The sequence below is a fragment of the Tasmannia lanceolata genome, unplaced genomic scaffold, assembly GCF_043159265.1.
Source record: "Tasmannia lanceolata isolate RefF3 unplaced genomic scaffold, GAP_Taslan_0.1 ptg000018l, whole genome shotgun sequence".
Taxonomy (NCBI): Eukaryota; Viridiplantae; Streptophyta; class Magnoliopsida; order Canellales; family Winteraceae; genus Tasmannia; species Tasmannia lanceolata.
The window spans coordinates 15,748,366-15,770,067 of NW_027518695.1; the positions used below are offsets into that span (position 1 = coordinate 15,748,366).

General features: G+C 40.1%; 1 pseudogene across 1 annotated transcript; it reads left to right on the plus strand.

Moving 5' to 3' along the window:
• Window positions 1-1,245: 1,245 nt before the first annotated feature.
• On the plus strand, window positions 1,246-12,322 carry LOC143849438 (calcium-dependent protein kinase 13-like; annotated as a pseudogene). The gene is made up of 8 exons (XR_013235672.1): window positions 1,246-1,676; window positions 1,763-2,081; window positions 5,309-5,452; window positions 6,225-6,368; window positions 10,543-10,658; window positions 10,752-10,909; window positions 11,836-12,066; window positions 12,170-12,322. The product of XR_013235672.1 is annotated as a calcium-dependent protein kinase 13-like (transcript).
• The last annotated feature ends 9,380 nt before the right edge of the window (window positions 12,323-21,702 follow it).

Below are 21,702 nucleotides of genomic sequence, written 5' to 3' on the forward strand. Positions count from 1 at the left end.
GTCGCCTGATGATGATCTATTTGGCCAACAGTCTAGATCATCAAACAAGTCTCTTATTAGCCGTGAGCATTCTTAAATAATCCATACTACAGTGTCTTACTAGTTGATCTCCCCCTAATACAAATTGCTAAGCACATGAAGAGCATGAAGGGAGCCCTTGCAAAAAAGAGGTGAAAGGGCTCCCTCATGGTGATGTGCAGCCAATGGGGGAGCCCTTTCACCTCTTCTTTGCAAGGGCTCCCTTCAGTTTAGACTTCCTCATGTTAGCGAGATGCTCTTCATGACCAAGACACTCCATTGCACATGCTTGTCCTGAACGGTGGAACTGAATCGTCACCGTTGATTCCAACATTACTTGTTCTCATTTGTAATGGCACCGAGCATCTGACCCATTCGGAAGAATGTGGGCCCCACTCGATGCAATATCTTTGCCTGAATTCCCAGTTTCGCATCTGACACTAGCGTGGATAAAATTTTAAAAAAGGTCATCAGCTTCCCGACAAAAACCCCAGCACAGAAAAAGAAAACAAAGATCAACTAAAGAAGGACACGCTTGTGTCAGGATTATCCCCAACAGCCCTCCTAATGTAACAATAAGGGAATGTTTCGCATTTTTACAAAAAAACATAAGGGCATTTTGATAAGCAGTGGACTAGGAAAGGCTGTTACAAAGTTTCTTGACGCAGACCTGTCTTACTAGCAATTCAAAAATATACCAGATAAACAAACAACCCAGAAAAGGCCCGCTTCCCCAACCCCGAGTTTTTTTTTACGGTGTAAGTCCATATAGGCCAGTATTTTGCTAAAAATTCTTGGACGGCCCACACCGTTGGTTGATCCAAACCGTCCATTTGATGGGCCACAACGTAAACAGATTGTACCCAAAAATCAGTTCAATAGGATGATCCCAACCCTTTGATCTATACATGTTTCCACAATACACTGTTCCTCTATATTGATAGTCGGGCTAGGAACATCCTATAGATAGGATTTTTCAGGTACAACATATATATTTAAATTGTAGCCCATCCAATGAACGGTTTGGATCATGGGCCGTTCAGTATTTTTCAGAAAAATACTGGATCATTCTAGCGCACACCATATAAAGACTCTAAAAACTCAACCAACCCCACAGCCCAAAATCCTATATGTCTCACCACTGATTACAGATATCATTTACTACCCCCTGTATTTTCCTTTCTACACCCCCTTTTCTCCCATAACTCTCCCTCTGCATCTCCTCCCCCCCTTCAACCCCTCTCCAGAGAGAGAGAGAGAGAGAGAGAGAGAGAGAGAGAGAGATGTGAAAACTCTAGGGTTTGTGGCTACAGAATCAGATGGAAAACTGTTGCCGTTCTCCGGCCACTGTAGCGAGAGAGGATGTGAGTACAAATAACCCCAATCAGAATCAGAAGTCAAAAGATGGAATTCACTCTACCAATAAAAAGAACAAAAACAACCCAAAGAAGATTCTAACCGTCTTGAACGATAAGGAAAGCAAAATCAAAGGAGGAGGGATCGAAGACAAGTACTTACTAGACAAAGAGTTAGGACATGGAGAGTTCGGAATCACTTACCTCTGCATCCACCGCCAAACCCAACAACTCCTCGCTTGCAAGTCAATCTCTAAACGCAAGCTCAGAACCTCCATTGATGTGGAGGATGTACGCCGGGACGTAGTGTTAAAATTTTGAACTCGAAATGTTTGAATATTGGAGGGAAGTGTAAAGAATGTTAGTATTTAGTTATTATGTTCTTACAGGTAGCTATTATGAAGCATCTCCCTCATAATTCCAGCATTGTTAGTTTTAAAGAGGCTTGTGAGGATGATAATGCTGTTCATCTTGTGATGGAGCTCTGCGAAGGGGGCGAGCTTTTTGACAGGATAGTTGCCCGAGGGCACTACTCAGAGCGCGCGGCTGCCAATGCTACTCGTACTATTATTGAGGATGTCCAGCTCTGCCACAAGCATGGTGTTATTCATCGCGATCTAAAGCCTGAGAATTTTCTATTTGCTAACAACAAGGAGAATTCGCCATTGAAAGCTATAGATTTTGGGCTCTCCATATTCTTCAAGCCTGGTCAGTCAACGTCTGCCTTGTCATTTTTTGTTTATCTCATCTGAACTATTTTCTTCTGGTTTTTTTGCATATGTTTAAAGTTCGAACTGGCAAAACAAAAACCATGATCACTTGGATTTTTTTTACATAACAGTATCTATAGCTTCTTCTACAAGTTGTTTGTTGAATTAAATGATTTAGGATCAGTTTAGAGCCACCTCTACCAATGAGATTTACTACTGTTTTTTCTTTATGTTGCTGTCACTAGGAATTTATAGTGATGCTGCTGAAATCGGACAGAATGTACTAAGGGTCATAATGCACCAGGTACCGGCTCTTGCCTGGTTCTGGAGGGAGGGAGATTGCCTCGACCTGCGACCTGTGCTTACAGACAAAAGTTCAAGGACCACCCGGAGTAGGAACTCCAGGGGAACCCTTCAACACTCAAGTTAGACAGAGGCACCTCAGAATGAGAGCTGAATACAGGAGGTTCTGAGTAGATACGTGCACCTGGGAGGTGAGAGTGAGAGTAGTGCATTACCCTTAGAGTGGGCTGGAAGAGCCCTAGACATGGAGTGGAGGGTTCCCTTTATAGGCAGAGTTCCGTTTTCCTGGACACGATGTGACAATGAAGTGGCATTGTCATAATCGATGGTGCAGACGACGACACTGGTGTGGTACTGTAAGGTAGAATGAGAAGCCAGTGATTTGCTGTGGACGACTGAGAGGCACTGTCTCCAAAGGTGGTACAGAAATGCTGGGATCTTGTACGATCTTGTACACCGGGGCTGGAAAGCACCTGTATCATTTGAAGAGTATCTGAATTCTGTACGGTTTGTCACTAGAAGCGTTGTGATGGGACGTTGTGTGATTTCCCATGCTAGGGGGAGTGAATCAGTGGGTAACGACATTTTAAAGGGCTCTGGGTGGTTTCTTGTCTGTCCGAGAGCCATGAGAAACAACTCGGGCGAACTTGCGACTCCTTTTCTCATCCTTTTTCCTTAGCATTACCTCATCACTCTTTTATACCACATTATGAGGGGTCCACTCGGGGAACGAGTAAATGAATAAGGTGAACTCTACCAAGGAGTGGAGCACTAGGTGAACTTCGCAGTTTGTATGGGCCCGGACGCATGGTTGCACCACAAGGTGTCTCCAAGGGGTCATGTTGGATAAGGGACTTTGGTAGGGCCGAGTGTGCGGACACTCGGCGAGGCAAAGCTATATAGGCGTTTGTTTTGGAGAGGCCGGAATGCCAAAGATAAATATGTGAAGGCACATACTTATGGGCCATGGGCGCATGGGGCGGTTGTGATGTATAAGGATGCGTGTGAAATAGTCACCTGGGCTAAGGGCATGCGGGGAGTTGTAACGCATAAAGATGCATGTGAAACACTCACCCGAGCCAAGGGTACACGTGGAGGTTGTAAAACATATTGATGCGTGTGAGACACCCACCCGGGCCAAGAGCACATGAGGAGGTAATGCATAAGGGTCACTCACTCAGTCCAAGGGCACGCGTCGAGGTTGTAACGCATAAAGATACATGTGAAACAGTCACTCAGGCCAAGGGCACGCGGGGAGGTTGTAACACATCGATGCGTCAGAAACACTCACCCGCGCGGGGAGGTTGTAACGCATAAAGGTGTGTATGAAACGCTCACTCGGGTCAAGGGCACGGGGAAGGTTGTAACACATAAAGATGCATCTGAAACACTTTCACGAGCCATGGGCACGCGGGGATGTTGTAATGCATAAGGGACGCGTGTGAAACACTCACTCGGTCCAAGGGCACACGGGGAGGTTGTAACACATATCGATGTGTGTGAAACACTGCGTGTGAAGCACTCACCCGGACCAAGGGTACACGGGGATGTAATAACGCATAAGATGCATGTGAAACACTCACCTGGCTAAGGGCATGTGGGGAGGCTGTAATGCATAAGGGACGAGTGTGAAACACTCAATCGGGTCCAGGGGCACGCAGGCAGGTTGTAACACGTAAAGATGCGTGTGAAACACTCACTCGAGCCATGGGCGCGCGGGGAGGCTGTAACGCAGGTGGTTGCTCGAATTGTACGCTGGTGTCGAGGACTCACGGGGCGAGGAACATCTTTGTTGGCAAATAGAGGTGATGTGCAGGGACATTCGATGGTCTCGAGTTACATGCAGGCATTCCGAGATGCCGCGGAACAAGTGGGTGCACATAGCGGTTGGACGTGGGATTGCACTGTCCGGAGAGAAGCAGAGGTGCTCGAGGGGTGCACTTTGTAGTGGAGCTTGGTGCGGGTCGCGTTGTGTCATCCTGGGGAGCTAACATCGTGGCCGGCCGCTGGAATGCACCATCACGTAATTCTGATGAAAACTTAGTTGGAGAGCTCATCTATTTGGTCTTTCAGCCGTGTTGTGTCTGTAGCGATTGTGGAACTGACAAAACTTGCTCTTGTCCACCTTCCGCCCTGCCGAGCTAAGCCTGACGGGCACGGGCCACTTGACGAGGTTCTCTCGCTCCATTTCGTAGAGAATACTTTCTCTAGTGGTGTTCAATGGAGTACAATACAACTTTTTGGCTGGTCGATCGCTTTGCACTCCTGGTGCGCGTGGGCGTTCTGGATGCATTATGCCGCTTCCGGATCTCCTTGGTAGGTGGGCGGATGGCCTGGCTTTGCACTCGTCTGCGAAGGTCGTTTATGTCCCTGGCAGGTTTCTTCCTCAGTGATTGCCAGAGTAGTGATGCTGGCCCCAGTCCTTGGAAGGTGAGCAAAGGCCGTTTCTCGGGTCAGATTCCTTGTCTCCACAGTTCTAGCTCAAGTCATAAAGTGCATAAATTTAAGAAGAAAACTGCTTTTTCACATAACAAACTTATTCACTTTAATGAATACAATATTATATCAATATTTAAAAAAGAATATTTTGTTACGTTATTCAATAAATGTTTTAGAATTTTATAATATGCCTACAAGGGTCAGGTCAGGTTTTGGGTTTTTTTCCTTTAAACCCGACTCGAGATTGGGTCAGGTTTTCCAACCCAAAACCTGACCCAACCCAGCACCCATGATTTCTAAACCCAGCCCACCCAGCTCAGGTTATTTTCAGGTCGGGTTGATGCAGGTCGGGTAAAACCCAACCCAAGTTGCAACCCTAGTAAGTCGTTATTGAGTGACGGGCATGGGAAACACAAAATATACAAGAGTTGATTCTTATTTAAACTGGTATTTCTTCTAATCTTTCTCTCTTTAACATTCTAGGAGAAAAGTTTTCTGAAATTGTTGGAAGTCCATACTACATGGCTCCAGAAGTACTCAAGCGGAACTGTGGACCTGAAATAGATATATGGAGCGCAGGAGTAATTCTCTACATATTATTATGTGGGGTTCCTCCCTTTTGGGCTGGTAATGTTTTATTCCTTCTTTTTATAGCTTCTTTTTCCATTTCATGGTATGTAGGATTTTTTAGTAACTTCCTGTACTCTCTTTTGTTAGATCATCTTCCTTAGCATATCTCTCTCTCTCTCTCTCTCTCTCTCTCTCTCTCTCTCTCTATATATATATATATATATATATATATATATATATATATATATATATATATATATATATATATATATATATGAAAACTGTTTCTGCGCTCGAGCCTCAAAAAGCCATGTGGGCCCACATTTTTTGGATGATCCAAAGCATTCATTTCGATGGTCCAAAGATAGATAGGGTGTCGACAAAAAATTAGCCCTATAGTATCATCCTATCTTTGTAAGGGCCTCTCAAATGAATGCTTTGGATCTATCAAAAAATGTGGGCCCATGTGATTTTTTATGCTTGAGCGCAAATAAGCTTATCTGCACTCGAGCACATAAATAGTTTTCCTTATATATATATATATATATATATATATAAAATTTGTTACCGATATTTGTACTACCTTGTTTTGTTAAAGAGACAAACTCGCTTGTCTTTTCTTTTTTAACCGGCTCCCAGAGCTTTTTGGGAATAGGAATTGCTTTTGAAAGCTGGGTAAATAATAAAAGACAAGATGAGTTAGTCTCATTATCAAAACATGGTGATGCAGATATCAGTAGCCGATATATATATATATATATATATATATAATGTTCATCATTAAAAGATTTTGTTTCTTCGTAGGCAAGTTTATGATTTTAAAATGCAGAATCGGAACAGGGGGTCGCTCTCCGTGGACTTATAGATTTTAAACGAGATCCATGGCCAAGCATTTCAGAGAATGCCAAGAATCTGGTTCGACAGATGTTGGAGCCTGACCCAAAACTCAGATTAACTGCAAAGCAAGTGCTTGGTATTGCTTAACTCTTTCACTTACTAGTTTTCAAACTAAAATCATATTCGAAGTTTCTCTGTTATTTATAGTTGTCAGTTACATTCAGTTCCCGCCGGGTAGACAGAATTCTCTGTACTGGGAAAGGGACTGGAAGAGAAACCTATATACCGTTCTATGTACCACTTTTTTATCATAGCCCATTCCATTTGGAACAAGGAATTCTGTACTGGTCAAATTAGTTTTTCACTAGTCATTCTTTGCAATCTTTCCTTCTTCTTTTTTTCATACTTGTTGTTCAGGTTTTGGAAAATTAAATACCTTGAGAGCATATTATTTAATATCCCCAATCAAATGAAGAGGTCAAAAACGTAGCAAAGCTGTTCTTGTGCAAAAGTGGGTTCCTTGTGTCTGCTGAGGCCGTAATTGTGGTTGAAGAATACCTCCATTTGCTATTTCTTTTACTGGTTTCTTTTCGATCCATGATTTGGGGCTAGGGACAACATGTTCGTTCTTATCCAACATTTGTGCAAGTTACATGTCCATGAGTTTTTCTCTGTTTCTTTCTCTTTTGCATAAAATACCTCAAAAATCAAAATATAAATTCAAGTGTAACTTTCGGTGGTAGGGAATCCATGCCTCTACTGGTTTGCCCCCGCAAATGTGTTAGAAGCTTCACCTAGTGTGGATCGAAATTAAGTTATTTGTCAGAAAGTTTTATTCCTAGCATTCTGAAACAAACCCAATGTTTTGTTTCTGGTTGGGTCAAGTCTGAGTTGTTTTGGACAAAATTTTAAACTTTGTTCCCACAAATTGGATGGTTCAGCATGAGCTCATAACGAGGTTTTGTCGAGTTTTTGAGGTATAACTATTAACACATAGGTAGGGGTGGCAACGGGGCGGGTCGGGGCCGGATGTTGGGGTCCCCTTCCCCTTCCCCTCTGCGGGGAATTTTCCCCCTCCCCTTCCCCTTCCCCTTTGCGGGGATGGTGGGGAATCCCCTTCCCCTCCCCGCGGGGAATATCTAATCCCCTTCCCCTTCCCCTTCCCCTCCCCGCATCCTTCGGGGACAAAATCCCCTCCCCTCCCCGCCCCGCCCCCTCTTTGGAACCCAACCAAATCAGCAAACAGAGCTTCTTTCTTCTACATCCATTATAGACAATATTGTGATGAATGCTATAATTCTATTCATGTGATCAACAAACAGATGGACAAAATCAGAAATGCATGGATGAGACAACAAACATAAATAACAACAGGACCTCATCTTTCAGCAATTTTCTGCATAAATTATGGAATGATAAATAGGAAATGAGCACCAGGATTACCTTCATTAACAGGCAATCAATGTGCAAAAAGTAACTATTTCAGTAGTCACAATGAACTTTAAAAGTCCATAAGTGGGCGCTCACACACGCAAAATAATGTTTATTAGTTCATTCTGTATAGTATGTTAACCCCCAGATGAGCATGAGAAATGAGAATGGAGAAGAGAACAGAATCAACAAATGACTTATTTCCTTAACTGCAATTCAGTCTAGTGCTGACATGAAACAAATTTCTAGTAGCTAAATTTTTCTTGTTGAAAATTAAAACCTGCAATCCAACCCTAAAATTCTGTTGGCACTACGATTTTTTGATAATTGCATACACTCAGCGTCTCAGACTCTCAGCTTGTCGTTATTATTTCAACATCTGTGAAAAGGTTATTATAGTTCCCAAAATGCTCTCAGAAGCTAATTAAAAGGAAAAGACAAGCTAAGTTTATGTTTGGGGGAATCTTGTAGCCGATCCATAGAGTTTCTAGTAGTTTTCCATAAAAAAAACACTTAAAATTTACAAAAAAATGGCATTGATTAGCGGGGAGTAGCGGGGCGGGTCGGGGCGGGGCGGGGCGGGGCGGGGACAACTCCTTCCCCTTCCCCTTCCCCTCCCCGCACCGGGGAATTTTTATATTCCCCTTCCCCTTCCCCTTCCCCACTCAAATCGGGGAATACCTCCCCAAACGGGGCGGGGCGGGGCGGATCCCCGCTTTTTCGGGTGAAATTGCCAGCCCTACACATAGGAAACAAGCCTGTGTGTTTTGTATTTGTTTCAAAAAATTCTACTTTAACATTTTTTTTGTTGCATCTTTTTTGTAATGAGACACTGGCGTGTTCTATCCTGTTAGAAGAACCGAAATGGAGTCTGAAATATAATTGACAACCATGTTATGACTTATATACAGTTTTTGGACTTTGACAGCATGTAAGTTTTACATTATTTCGGGTAGGAGATATTAGAAGTTGAACTCGTTTTCCAAATGTTTACTTGGCTTCACTTTTCCATCGTGGCTGTAGATTTAGTGCTGAGAGTTTTGCCAGTTCTCAGCACATATGCATTTATTATTTCGTTTTTGCGTTGTAGTAACTTCAATCATCATTTTGTGGCAACCGAGGAATCTTCGGTTGAGCCGTTGGTGTTGATGCCGTTTTTAGTTGCTATAAAGAGGAGTTTAGTTGCTTCATTTTGGGGCATTATTGGAATGTTAGATTATTTCTTGCCTTGTCCAATATGTTCTCAGCCATTTGGTATAATGTATACTACTGAAAGAGTGGTGTGCTTATGCTGTTCACCTTTGTCATTGAATTCACTTTTTCATTTTCTTGAAGAATGAGTTTAAATTTCCAGATGGTAGCTCTTTCCATTGAATCGAGGGAGGCCAAGGTTTAAGCTTCAAAGCAGAATGGGACATTAGCCTCTTCAAATTCAATTAGATATCTAATGAAATATTGGAAAATGTTAATCAACTACTAAATAAAACAAACACGTTGTAAACAGAGAATGACTAAAGAATAGAACAAATGACTATGATAGGTAGACTAATAGTGGAGGAAGACTCCCTCAACGTAATTAGATGGTTGGAGTGTTGGACAATAGTCGGGGCCACCCGTGGAGGTTTGTGGAGTTGATTGTTGAGATTTATGACCAACTGGAGGGGCACACAGTCCATTTTCAGCACGTTTGCCGATCGGCTAATAGCGAGACGGATCGTCCTGCTAGATCTGGAGTTATCAGGGAGAGCCTGGAGATATTCGACCATCTTCACCCTTGCTCTTTATGTTTTCTTTCCCTTGCTTTGTTGTATTCCTTGGCCATCTTCCCCTATGAAGCACGGATACGGGTACAGGGTGCAGATACGACATGATACGGGTACATGGATACGTGATTTTTTTTAAAAAAAAGGATACGGATACGTTGGGTATGCTGAATATAATATATTTTTATATTTTATTATATATTTATAAAAATTAAAAAAGTAAAGGCCCTGTTCTCTGGGGATTGTCCCAACTCCCAACCGAATGTGAGCCCTAAACAGACTATTGGACTCAAAATTAAACATAATTTCGACTCCAATAATCAGTTTTGGGCTCTCAATCGGTTGTCAGTGTCACAATCTCAAGTGAACAGGGCCTAAATGTAATTTTGAGCCCAAATGTGAGGCCCAAACAGATTATTGGACTCAAAATCAAACATAATTTTGACTCCAATAGTCAATTTTGGGTTCTCAATTGGTTGTCACAATCTCAAATGAACTGGGCCTAAATGTAATTTTTAGCCCAAGTGCGAGCCCCAAGCAGTTTTGAATTGTTTGATGTTTGGGTGCGTACCGGGTACGCACCCAGGGAGTTCCAGGGTGCACTAGCACCCAATACGAACCTGATACAGGTGCGTGGGCCTCCGGAGAGTACCTGTGCTTCCTTGATCTTCCCCCTTGTCCATCTGTATGATTCTAGGCATGAAAGATGATCTGCCATCTAACAATCCAGTCTTCAAAGCTGTAATTACACATATTGACAAGTGGTGTCCAGCCATCTATCAATCCAGTCTTTCATGCCTAGAGTCATACAGATGGACTACTATTTCATTTATTTAAAAATTAAAGAAAGATTTCTATATTTACTAGCAATTAACATCCTGCTAAACTTGGTTGATTCCTTTAAGGACGGAAACGTTAGCAATGTATAGGCATGACATTAACATCCTTGATGCCTAATGGATCTATGAAAAGTCATGAACTGATGATGTACGTTAGGACCAATTTGCTTCTTTCCCTTATATTTATCTACATATCGTGAGCACACCAAATTTTATCTCGTAGAATTTTATTGATAGATCACGTTTTCTCTGATGTATTCTTTTCTGCTGCATGCAGAGCACGCTTGGCTCCAAAATGCTAAGAAAGCTCCTAATGTTCCTCTTGGAGATGTTGTCAAGTCAAGACTCAAGCAGTTTTCAATGATGAACAGGTTCAAAAGAAGAGCTCTGAGGGTCAGTTGGCCAGTCATATGGTGTACCTTTTCTGTTTATGTGATTTTTAGATTTTGTGTTTGAGATATCCCTACTAATGATACTTGCTAATAGGTAATAGCCGACCATTTATCCACTGAAGAAGTAGAATTGACATCAAAGAAACGTTCAGGATGATCGATACAGATAATGATGGTGTTGTTTCCTTTGAAGAACTTCAAAAATTTGGTTCCCACCTTGCAGAATCTGACGTGCAGATGTTTATAGAAGCTGTAAGTAAATTCTAAACCGGTATGCATGCTGTACAATGTTCGAATTTTTGTAGGATGTTTTCATAGTCTACTTCCTCATCTTGGGAAAAGATGGACCATAGAGTGTTGTTGTTAGCTTCACTATCCATGAATGCTGTCGGAAGATGAGTCCTATGTTCTTTCAAATAGAGTTTAGAACGATGTCATGCCTTCTATGCTAGCTATGTTATGGGAACTCATCTGTTTCTTCAAATCGTACATTGGTGTTACATTAGGTGCTGGTGCCGTCCAAGAGGGTTTCTTGTTTGACCTTGTTAAGTACATTTACTGGTAAAAACAGAACTATTGTAAGCTACTGCTAACACGGTCCCATACAGAAGATTTATCTTTCTGTATGGGGTTTTCCTGTCATGAGCTTTTGTATCACGTAATTTATTTCTTTGTGAAACTCAAGTTGGTTGGTCCTTATAATTGTTAATCTACTGCCCCTGCGTGTTCTTCTACACAGTACAAATCTACACTTTGGGTTGATCTAGACTCAAAAAGCTAATAGATAGCTTTAGTAACATGATATTTCATAGGCTGTCATGAAGCTGGTGTGCTGGTTATTGAAAGTTTGGTCCATGTAAAGGTCTTTTTACTGCATCTTCTTTTTGTTGTTTTGTGAACAAGTTTTCTGTTATGCTATCGGACAATCTGTTTTTAAGGAACTTCACAATGTAGATTTTGTCAGCATTGTTGGATCAGTTATGTCCATGTGGATTCACACTCTCTCTGCCCATTTGGTTATACGTTCTCAATTGTGGTGCCGAATCAAATTTTGAGTCTACAAGAACTGCAAATTTCTACCAACTTTTGAGTCAGAAAAATGTTCCTTCCAATAATAGCAAATGCTCTGTGTTCGAGTAGCTTTTTAAGCAGATTCTAACCAGACAACTTTTCCACAGGTAGATTCCAATGGGAAAGGAAGACTAGACTACGGAGAATTTGTTGCTGTTTCCCTTCATCTACAAAGGATGGCCAATGACGAACATCTCCGCAAGGCCTTCTCATACTTTGATAAAGATGGCAATGGTTATATTGAGCCTGAGGAGCTCAGGGAAGCCTTGGAAGAAGATGGTGCTGCCAACTGTACAGATGTGGCAAATGACATCTTCCAAGAAGTAGACACTGACAAGGTGAGCCATAAAATATATGTTCATATGCCATTGTTCTGCAATCTTCTTTCTCATGCAAACCTATGCTCAAGAACATTTTTTTTCTCGATATTTTCAAATGCAGGATGGACGAATCAGCTAGGATGAATTCGCAGCAATGATGAAAACCGGAACAGATTGGAGAAAGGCTTCTCGGCATTACTCAAGAGGGAGGTTTAACAGTCTCAGCGTAAGATTAATGAAGGATGGGTCCCTAAATATGTGCAGTGAGGGTTAACTTATTCTGCCCTTGATACGCACCACGCCAATCATCTTCAACTGTAGAAATGCATTGATAGTTACAACTTGGTTCTGTTAGTCTCGTGTTTCTTTGATTATGGGCATGGCTTAACAATACGGTCTTGTTTGTATTCTAGAGTACTTAGGATTGTACATCATCGTCTTGCTAGAAATTGATTGATATCATGATAGGTTGTCTTTTTATTTTATAACACACATACGGTGTGTTAGGCACCATAGATACTACCTTTAACCGAGTCCAGTTCCATTCCTAGATGAGTCTCTTCTTGTACACTAAGTCTTTATTTTACAAAATACTATGCCACCTTGGCAAAGGTAAAGTTTGATGAGTCAATATCCAACAATCCCTCGCTCACCACGTCAACTGTCATTAGGTATACCTAGTACATAAGAAATTTCACAAAGAATACGAAGGGCTGCAGTTACCTCCTACCTTTTTAGGAGTTAAAGGCTTCCATAGTTTTACAACTCCTTCAATAGTTTAGAATTTGCCTATCAACCATTATAGTTCATAATGCCAATGACACATGGCCTTAACATAAAGTAGTTCAGTACTTGGCCTTTCCAACTAGGCTCACATGCTTTGGGATAAAAATCAATTTTTCATAATATTATCAAAGAGTGGACCCTATCCTATAATAAGAAATGACTCTCTTGGGCCCCTTATACTTTAAGGGGCCGTTTGGATACGCGGGATTTAGAATTTGGGATTTCTTCAAAATTTTAGCTAAGAGAGGAGAAGAAGCGGACCAACCGTCATTTTTTACTTCTCGCCATTCTTCCCATCAGCAAGAGAGTAGCAGATCCTCCCATATTTCCAGGTTTTAGAAATCTTAGGATGCAGGAGAGATTTTAAAACCAAAATTTCTTGCTTAAAATCCAAGAAACAATGTCAGGACAACATACAACTGCTTGATCATGAACCCTCTTTTACACTGTTTTCAAACTAAAAACCTGGATTCTAAAATCCGTGTATCCAAACGGCCCCTTAGTTTGAAAACAGTGTATTTTAGGGGCCGTTTGGATACGCGGATTTTAAAATCCAGGTTTTTAGTTTGAAAACAGTGTAAAACAGGCTTCATGATCAAGCTGTTGTCTAATGTCGTGACAACGTTTTTTGGATTTTAAGTGAGAAACTCAGGTTTTAAAAATCTCTCCTGCATCCTGAGATTTCTAAAACCTGGAAATATGGGAGGATCTGCTACTCTCTTGTTGTTGGAAAGAAGGGCGAGAAGTAAAAAACGATGGCTGGTCCACTTCTTCTCTTGTCTCTTAGCTATAATTTTGAAGAAATCCCAGATTCAAAAATCTGCATATCCAAGCGGCCCCTAGTGTACATGCCTCAATTATCTTTTTACCTTTGGGATGCAAGTCTCTTTGTTTGCATAGGTGTCATTCTCCACTAGGGTAACCACATTGAAGTAAGGAATTACGCCTCATTGGACCTATCAGTCTTACTAAATAAGATTTCCCACTTTTACACTATGAAAGATATTACTTTGCTAGTTTTCCATTATATACACATAATAAAAAGAAAAGAAAAATGCATGCAATATAGTACAGGAAGCCCATCTTAGACAACATACAATAACGTCATCCACCCATGAGTGCCTTAGTGAGTTGATCAGCAACCATGATATTAGTGGGCATCTTCTCAATAATTATGAATTCCGGTTTAACCGAGTCACAAATATAATGATATTTCTGTTAGATGTGCTTAAGCTCCCATGACTTGTCATGTTTAGCGATCTTTATAGCAGTCTTATTGTTGCAATATAGGCTGATAGACTGTCCTTCAAACACAGAGTATTTCCTAAAAAAGGCTTCTTAAATCATTCAGCATCTACGCCGGCTGATGTCAACGTTACCATGTTTTGATATGATGCGCGACAAAAAGTTCTTGCAGGCTTTTAAATACTAAACAACAAAATGTGTCGCGCATCTTTATCAAACCATGGTAACACTGAAGTCGTTACCCTATATCTATCGATCGATCGATCTATCTATCTATCTATAATATATACTAAGCGTGTTTTTTTTCCTTTTGTCATTCGTCTTTTTTCCAAGAAAAGTTTTTCTTAGAGTTATTTTTCCACCCCAAAATTTGCGGTTGGCACCTACTAATTTGGGCCAGTTTCTAAAATTTATGGAGAAACGCCAGATTTTATCTTTTTTTCTCCCTAAAATCTCTCGCGCACGAATTCAATAATGTCCTTTAAATTCTCAGGAAACTGGCAACAATAGAAATGGGAAGAAGAGTAAAAAATAGTAATTAAGAGTGATAAATTTGGAAGTTTCTTACTCTTCCATTTCCTCCCCATTTATTATTTTGCTTTTAAAAACAATTTCTCACTCTTGCACCTCTCTCTTATATATACATAGAAGAAGAATAAAGACGTTGAAGACCTTCATAAAGAAACTAGAGAAGGAGCCCATGAAGTTTCTGCCTCGAATCACTACCAAGGATGCCGTCACTGATACAGCTAAAAGAACTCTCTTTTTCTCTTACTATTCTACATATTTCATATTTTTATTTTATTATTAATATGAACAACGCAAGGGTCGTTTAGATTGTCTGCAGTTCTCCAAAATATTCCAAATTTTTGTGGATGGATTATAATGCAGAGGTGAGTTCAAGAAGCATTGGCGATTTTTCCTAACCAACAGGTAAGTTCTTTTCTTATCCTGTTCTGTAAATATTCATTTGGCACCGGCAGATCTTTTCCACCAGTCAGTAAATCATTCATCTTCTTATCTATGCGGGCCATGGAAATACTCTCATGGTATGATGGACAAATGTTTTGTTTCTTTCCATCTTTATACAAAAGGGAACACTAATAGAAGAAAGTACCGGGTAGGGGCTTGAAAATGAAGTTTGTGTTGCCCTTTGAATCTCCCCCTCTTTTATTTCCTTTTGCATATCTAAATCATCAGTAGATACACTAAAATAGTAAATACTAATTTTCTCTATTCCACTTTTCTTTGGGTGCTCAATGTTTCACAATGTGTTGGTTTTACAGGCCATATGTTTCTTATTTGTTTTATTTCCCTTTTGTAAATGCGGATGAAAGACTTGAAAATTTTGTCAAAACGGAGCAATGATCCCGTCAAGCAAGTTAATACAAGGGGGGCGAATGCTTTCTGCAAAGGGGGTGAAAATATCATGTCCCTTTTATTTAGGGAAATGATGTATCCACCCCCTTTTTATCACCAGGAACACCCCTTGTCAGTGTATCAATGACTAAAGAGTGGCTGTTGTACTTATGTCAGAAGAATTTAGTGCCCCTGATTGCCACAGACACTTACATGGGGTGTTGTTCCTAGTGACCAAAAGCGGCAGATATATCACTTCCCTTTATTTATTGCTTTAATCATCCAATGTTTCCATTATTCTTGGGCTGGTGCCACCATTTTGCCACTCAAGTTTTAAATATTCATCCAATGCATCGCACGGTTGGTCCCACTAGTGTGTATATATATATATATATATATATATATATATATATATATATATATATATATATATATATGTAGAGAGAGAGGGTGGGTTGAGCAGATACGCTATCTAGTCAGTCAGCCAAAAATACACTGGGGGCCCACATTGTTTGGGTGATGCAAACCATTCACTTGATAAGCTCTTATATAGATAGGGTGTGCCTAAAAAATCAACTCCATATGATCATCCCAACCCTTGATTTGTGGATGTTAAAATGGACGGGTATAAACCTCCAAAACTCTGTCCATTTTTAACCTCCACAAATCGAAGGGTTAGGATGATCCTATCGACTAATTGTTTGGGCACACCCTATCTATGTCAGGGCTTATAAAATGAATACTTTGGATCATCCAAACAACGTGGGCCCAATGTATTTTTGGCCGATTGAGTAGATAACTTTATTTGAGAGAGAGAGAGAGAGAGAGAGAGAGAGAGAGAGAGATTTACTAGGGACCATTGTAGAAAAGGCATTTTGCGGCAGGCTGTTGCTTGTGAGAGAAGACATAAACAAGGTTTAAAATTTCGACCGAAATCTGAAATTTTAGGTTTCGGCCAAGACGGAAACCGAAATTGGGTGAAGTCGAAACGTTACAAAATTTCGACCGAAATTTCGATCGAAGTTTTAAGGAATATCTCCAAAAAAATCAGGTTTTTATTCATTATTTAATATTATCCCGAAATTACAGGCAGAAATTTTCTACGGGATAAAATATTTCTTTACTCTATTAAAACCTTGGACACAAGGCTTACTTTTCATCAGATTTTGTCTTATTAATTTAGTTCATCTAAGGTGGCTAGTGCCTACTCTCTCACATGCAATAGACAACCACGAAGGGATTTGCTAGGGACGATCGCAGAAGGCATTTCGCTGCTGGGCTGTTGCATATAAGAGAGCAGCCACCTAAATAAAATGAATAAGACAAAATCTGAGCTTGTGTGGCTGCTCTCAGATGCAACAGCCTCAGAAATCCAGGATATCCAAACGATAGGGACGTGGTACTCACTCATTATTTCGGCTTGGGTGCTCCTTAGGAAACCAAGAAGGATTATAGGGTCCCGATAGGAGGTGCACCTCGTGGTTGGCCCCACATTTTGATTGTGTTTGTCCACCGAAGATTCTATAACCTAACAATTGCACTCTACATCTGATTATTTTTTAATCCTTAGGAATTTTGAACCATTTCATTTTTACTCCTTCATCTTACACATGGGCTGTCTTCAGAGCGATGCCAGAAATTTTGCACAAGGGGGACAAAAATTATAGTAATTTTTTTTCTTTCTTAGGGATGATTGGAAAGGGGGGCATATTTTTTAAAAAAGGGGTAAGCATAAAAAAATATTAAAAAATAAAGGTATATTTTTTTTTTCCCAAAAAATTACGGGGCGCAATTGTCCCCCTTCCCTTTCAATTGCCATCACCCCTGGCTGTCTTTCCTGATTGGGATTGCGACCACGTGAGTCTCGCCTCATGATTTTCTATAAGATTAATTCTCTTTATTTTGTGTACATACCTAAAAATAGTTTCACTCATTGATCATATATACTTCCTAAATAGTTGCCTCAAAACAATTGAGGAAATGCTAAAAGATAATCATTTTATGGTCTAAATTAAAAGAGACCTGTCACCTGTCTCTGCTACTTTTTCTCATGTTTATATGATCATATGGCCTAACTTTTCTCATGTTTATATGATAATATCTGTTAATTTGAAAAGTCTGGTCATATATTGTTGAGAAAGTACTCTTTGACCGGATAATCCTATGCCCTTCATCCTTGATCTGATAATTTTATGCCCTTGATCCATCAAGCGACGTGTATAGCTTCCACCAAGAAAAAATTTCATGCTTTTAGCAGTCACCATTACTTTAAAGTGCACTTTGCACATGGAAAACATAGTCAGCTTTTAATATCTCACGGGTTCTTTTCGATTTAATTTAACTGTCATCCCTCACATTGCATGAGAAGTCTCACTAATTTTTATGAGGTAGCAGACAGAACCAGAGCTAAGGTTCTTAATAGGTAGAAAAATATATGCATCTGTAAGGTTTATACTGACTAAGAGAAAATTACAAATACAAAATATTTGATGAGATGATCTTTTCAACCCCCCCTGCACCATGCATTCGCCCCCCTTATGACGTGAACAGTGGGCAACTTTAACGCCTTTTGATGTCAAATCGCATTTTTTTTGTTTTTTGTTTTTTTTTTGGAAAAATGGGGAAAAATGGACAAATCTGCCAATTTTCCCCTCCACTGTTGCATGGGTTAGGATAATCCTATGGGGCTGATTTTTTGTGGACACCCTATCTAGGTAAGGGCCTTTCAAATGAATGGTTTAGATCACCCCAAAAATGTGGGCCCCCACTGTTTTTAACCCGACCGAGTAGATAAGCTTATCTACTCGACCGAGTACGCACACCTTTCCCTATATATATCTACTACTATAAGCTGGGAGGAAAAGAAGAGAATTTTTTGATTTTTTTGAAAATTATATGAGAATTACACATCACTTTTTTAGACTTTTTTTTAGCAAATGAACCCATTCAACTCACATATTTTCAATCCTACCCTCTCCTTTATGCTTTTAACAAAGGCACCTATTAAAGCCATATAATTTCAATCTTACCCCCCTCCTTTATGGTTTCTTAATAAAAAATCTATAGGGTGATCTTAACCATCCGATTTAAGAGGAATTATGAAAATATCTATAGATTGGAGGGCTAGGATCAGCCTATGGAAATGATTTTTGGGGCACAACCTATTTATGTTGTGTTCCATCACATGGACGGTTTGGATCAACCTATGATGTGGTTCGTACAGTTCTTTGTCGGCCCGTGCATCGCATGGGTTTTTTACTAGTATACAATAAGTTGGGATGAAAAGAGGAGACTTTTTTCCATTTTTTTGAAAATCACATGAGAATTATACGTCACATTTTTTGACTTTTTTGAACAAATGCACCCATTCAACTCATATAATTTCAATCCTACCCCCCTTTATGCTTTTAACAAAGGCACCCATTAGATCATATAATTTCAATCCTACCTCCTCCTTTATGCTTTTAACAAAGGCACCCATTAAAGCCATATAATTTCGATCTTACCCCCCTCCTTTATGGTTTTTTAATTAAAAAACTATAGGGTGATCTTGACCATCGGATTTAAGATAAGAGGAATTATGGAAACATCTATAGATTGGAGGGCTAGGATCGGCCTGTGGAAATGATTTTTGGGGCACAACCAATTTATGTTGTGTTCCATCACATGGACGGTTTGGATCAACCTATGACGTGGTCCGTACAGTTCTTTCTCGGCCCGTGCATCGCACGGGTTTTTTACTAGTATTTTTATAGTCCCCTATTAGTCCCTCTGTGGATCAGAGGGTAAGGATCAATCTGTTTAGGCTGTGGCCCATCTAATGGACGGTTTGGATCATCTTATGGTACTGGGCATACCGTACTTTTTTAATAAAGTGGGGGAGTGTGATCATCAAAATACGGTAGTGGTAATATCATTTCCCTATAAAAAAAAAGGGAAATGATATATCCGCGCCTTTGACCACCAAGAACACCCCCCGTCACACCCCCTGTCAGTGTATCAACGACTAAATAGGGGCTTTTGTACTTATGTCAGAAGAATTCAATGCCCCAGATTGCCACAAACACTGATATAGGGTGTTCCTGGTGATCAAAAAAAGGGAAATGATATCTGCATTCAGAGTTTGTATATGGTGTAAGCCCTTACAGTCCAGTATTTTTTGAAAAAGTACTGTACATACCGCACTATAGGGTGATCCAAACCGTCCATGTGATGGGCTACAATGTAAATAGGTTGTGCCCAAAAAAATCATTTCTATAGGATGATCCCAACCCTCGGTCTATAGATGAACTGCATATCATGGAAACCTATATAGATTGGAGGGCTAGGATCATCCTATGGGAATGATTTTTGGGGCACAATCTATTTACGTTGTGTTCAATCATATGGGAGGTTTGGATCATCCTATGATGCGGTCCATACATTACTTTTTGAAAAATATGGGACTATAAGTGCTTACACCATATAAAATCTCATAATGGCAGTGGCACCACCCAATTTGTTTTCACTTTTTTAGGTTACTGATATTGGCACTACCATGTTTTAATAATTGCATTATCTCGGATTGTTTTTTCTGTTTCAATTGGCTTGTGAGAGCTTTTTGAGAATTGTAATCAGGGCTGCACAAAAAACTAGCCAAACGGATAAACGGAACCAAACCTGGCCTTTCGGTTTGGTTCGGTTCTGTTTTTCTAGGCATTGGTTCGATCACGGTTAAGACTTTCACCGTCGGTTGACTATTTTTGAGTTTTAATCTGAAAATGAACCGAACGGATGGGAAACTATATACACTCCATTTTGGCCACTCCCCTGTATATGCCCATTTTTGCCCCCCCCCAAATTTGCACCTCCTTTCTTTTGTCTTTGTATTAGAGGGCATTTTTGTCATTTTGGTTAGTCTATGGGTAATTTTATCATTGCAGTCACCCTAAGGGTATCAACCCCAGATATAAATGCAACTCATTTATGACTGTGTATTTGTGTTGATGACTTGATTTGGATATTTTCTAAAGTTGATGGCCGGATTGATGGCTGATTTGGATAGATAGACTTATTTAACTACTTGATTTGAATATGTATTAAAGTTGAACCAAAAACCGGATAAATCATGAACCGAACCAAACAGAACCGGTCAAAATCAGTTCGGTTTGGTTTGGTTATACCCCCCCATCGGTTCGGTTACGGTTTGGATTTTCTCCACATCGATGGTATTCCGTTAAAAAACCTCCCTAAACCGAACCGGACCGAACCATGTGCAGCCCTAACTGTAATATCATTTTGACAGTTGTTTAAAAAAAAAAAACAAGCCGAGTTAGTGAAATTATTAAAACTTGGTAGTCCCGACATCGGCTGCCTTTTTTTAATGAGTTTTTTTATTTTTTATGGTGTAAGCCTGTAGAGTCCAGTATTTAAAAAAAAAAAAAAAAAAAAAAAAAAAAAAAAAAAAAAAAAAAAAAACTGTACGGCCGCATAATAGGATGATCCAAACCATCCATTTGATGGGCCACAACATAAATAGGTCGTGCCAAAAAATCATTTCAATAGGATGATTCTTATCGTCTATAGATCGGAGAGCTAGGGTCATCCTATGGAAATGATTTCTGAGCACAGCCTATTAAAGTTGTGGCCCATCAAATGGGCGGTTTAGATCATCCTTTGGTGTGTGCGCTGTACAATAAACTCAGTTTGAGCATCTGATTTGGGCAGTGATAAATCGACCCCCCATGTGTCTTTCTCTCTCCTCTAGGGGGGTCGATTTATCACTCCCCTTCTGATTTTTGTGGTTAAAAAACGCATTTTGAGTTTGATGTTGACAGGGTATTAAGAATTGCAACAGTTGTGAAAAGCTAATTAAAAAGTTAAAACAAAGCATTATAGTGCAGATATCAGTCCTTGAAAAACTCTTACATTTTTTTATATAATATTCTTCACAAGAAGCTCTTTTTTCCCACGACTAAAAAAAATATCTATATGGTGTGGGAAGATGGTCTTCCTTCTCAACAAGCAAAACATAGATGGGTGAAATATCATTTTCTAGATGTTTTTATGAGAGATTTTATATGGTGTAAACCCTCATAGTCCCGAATTTTTGTCCCTTATTTTTCAGTAAGAACTGTACAGACAACAATATAAGAGGATCCAAACCGTCCATGTGATGGACCGAAACGAACCTATTTACGTTGTGGCCCATCACGTGGACGGTTTGGATCATCCTATATTGTGGTCCGTAGTCCGTACAACACTTTTTGAAAAATACGGGACTAT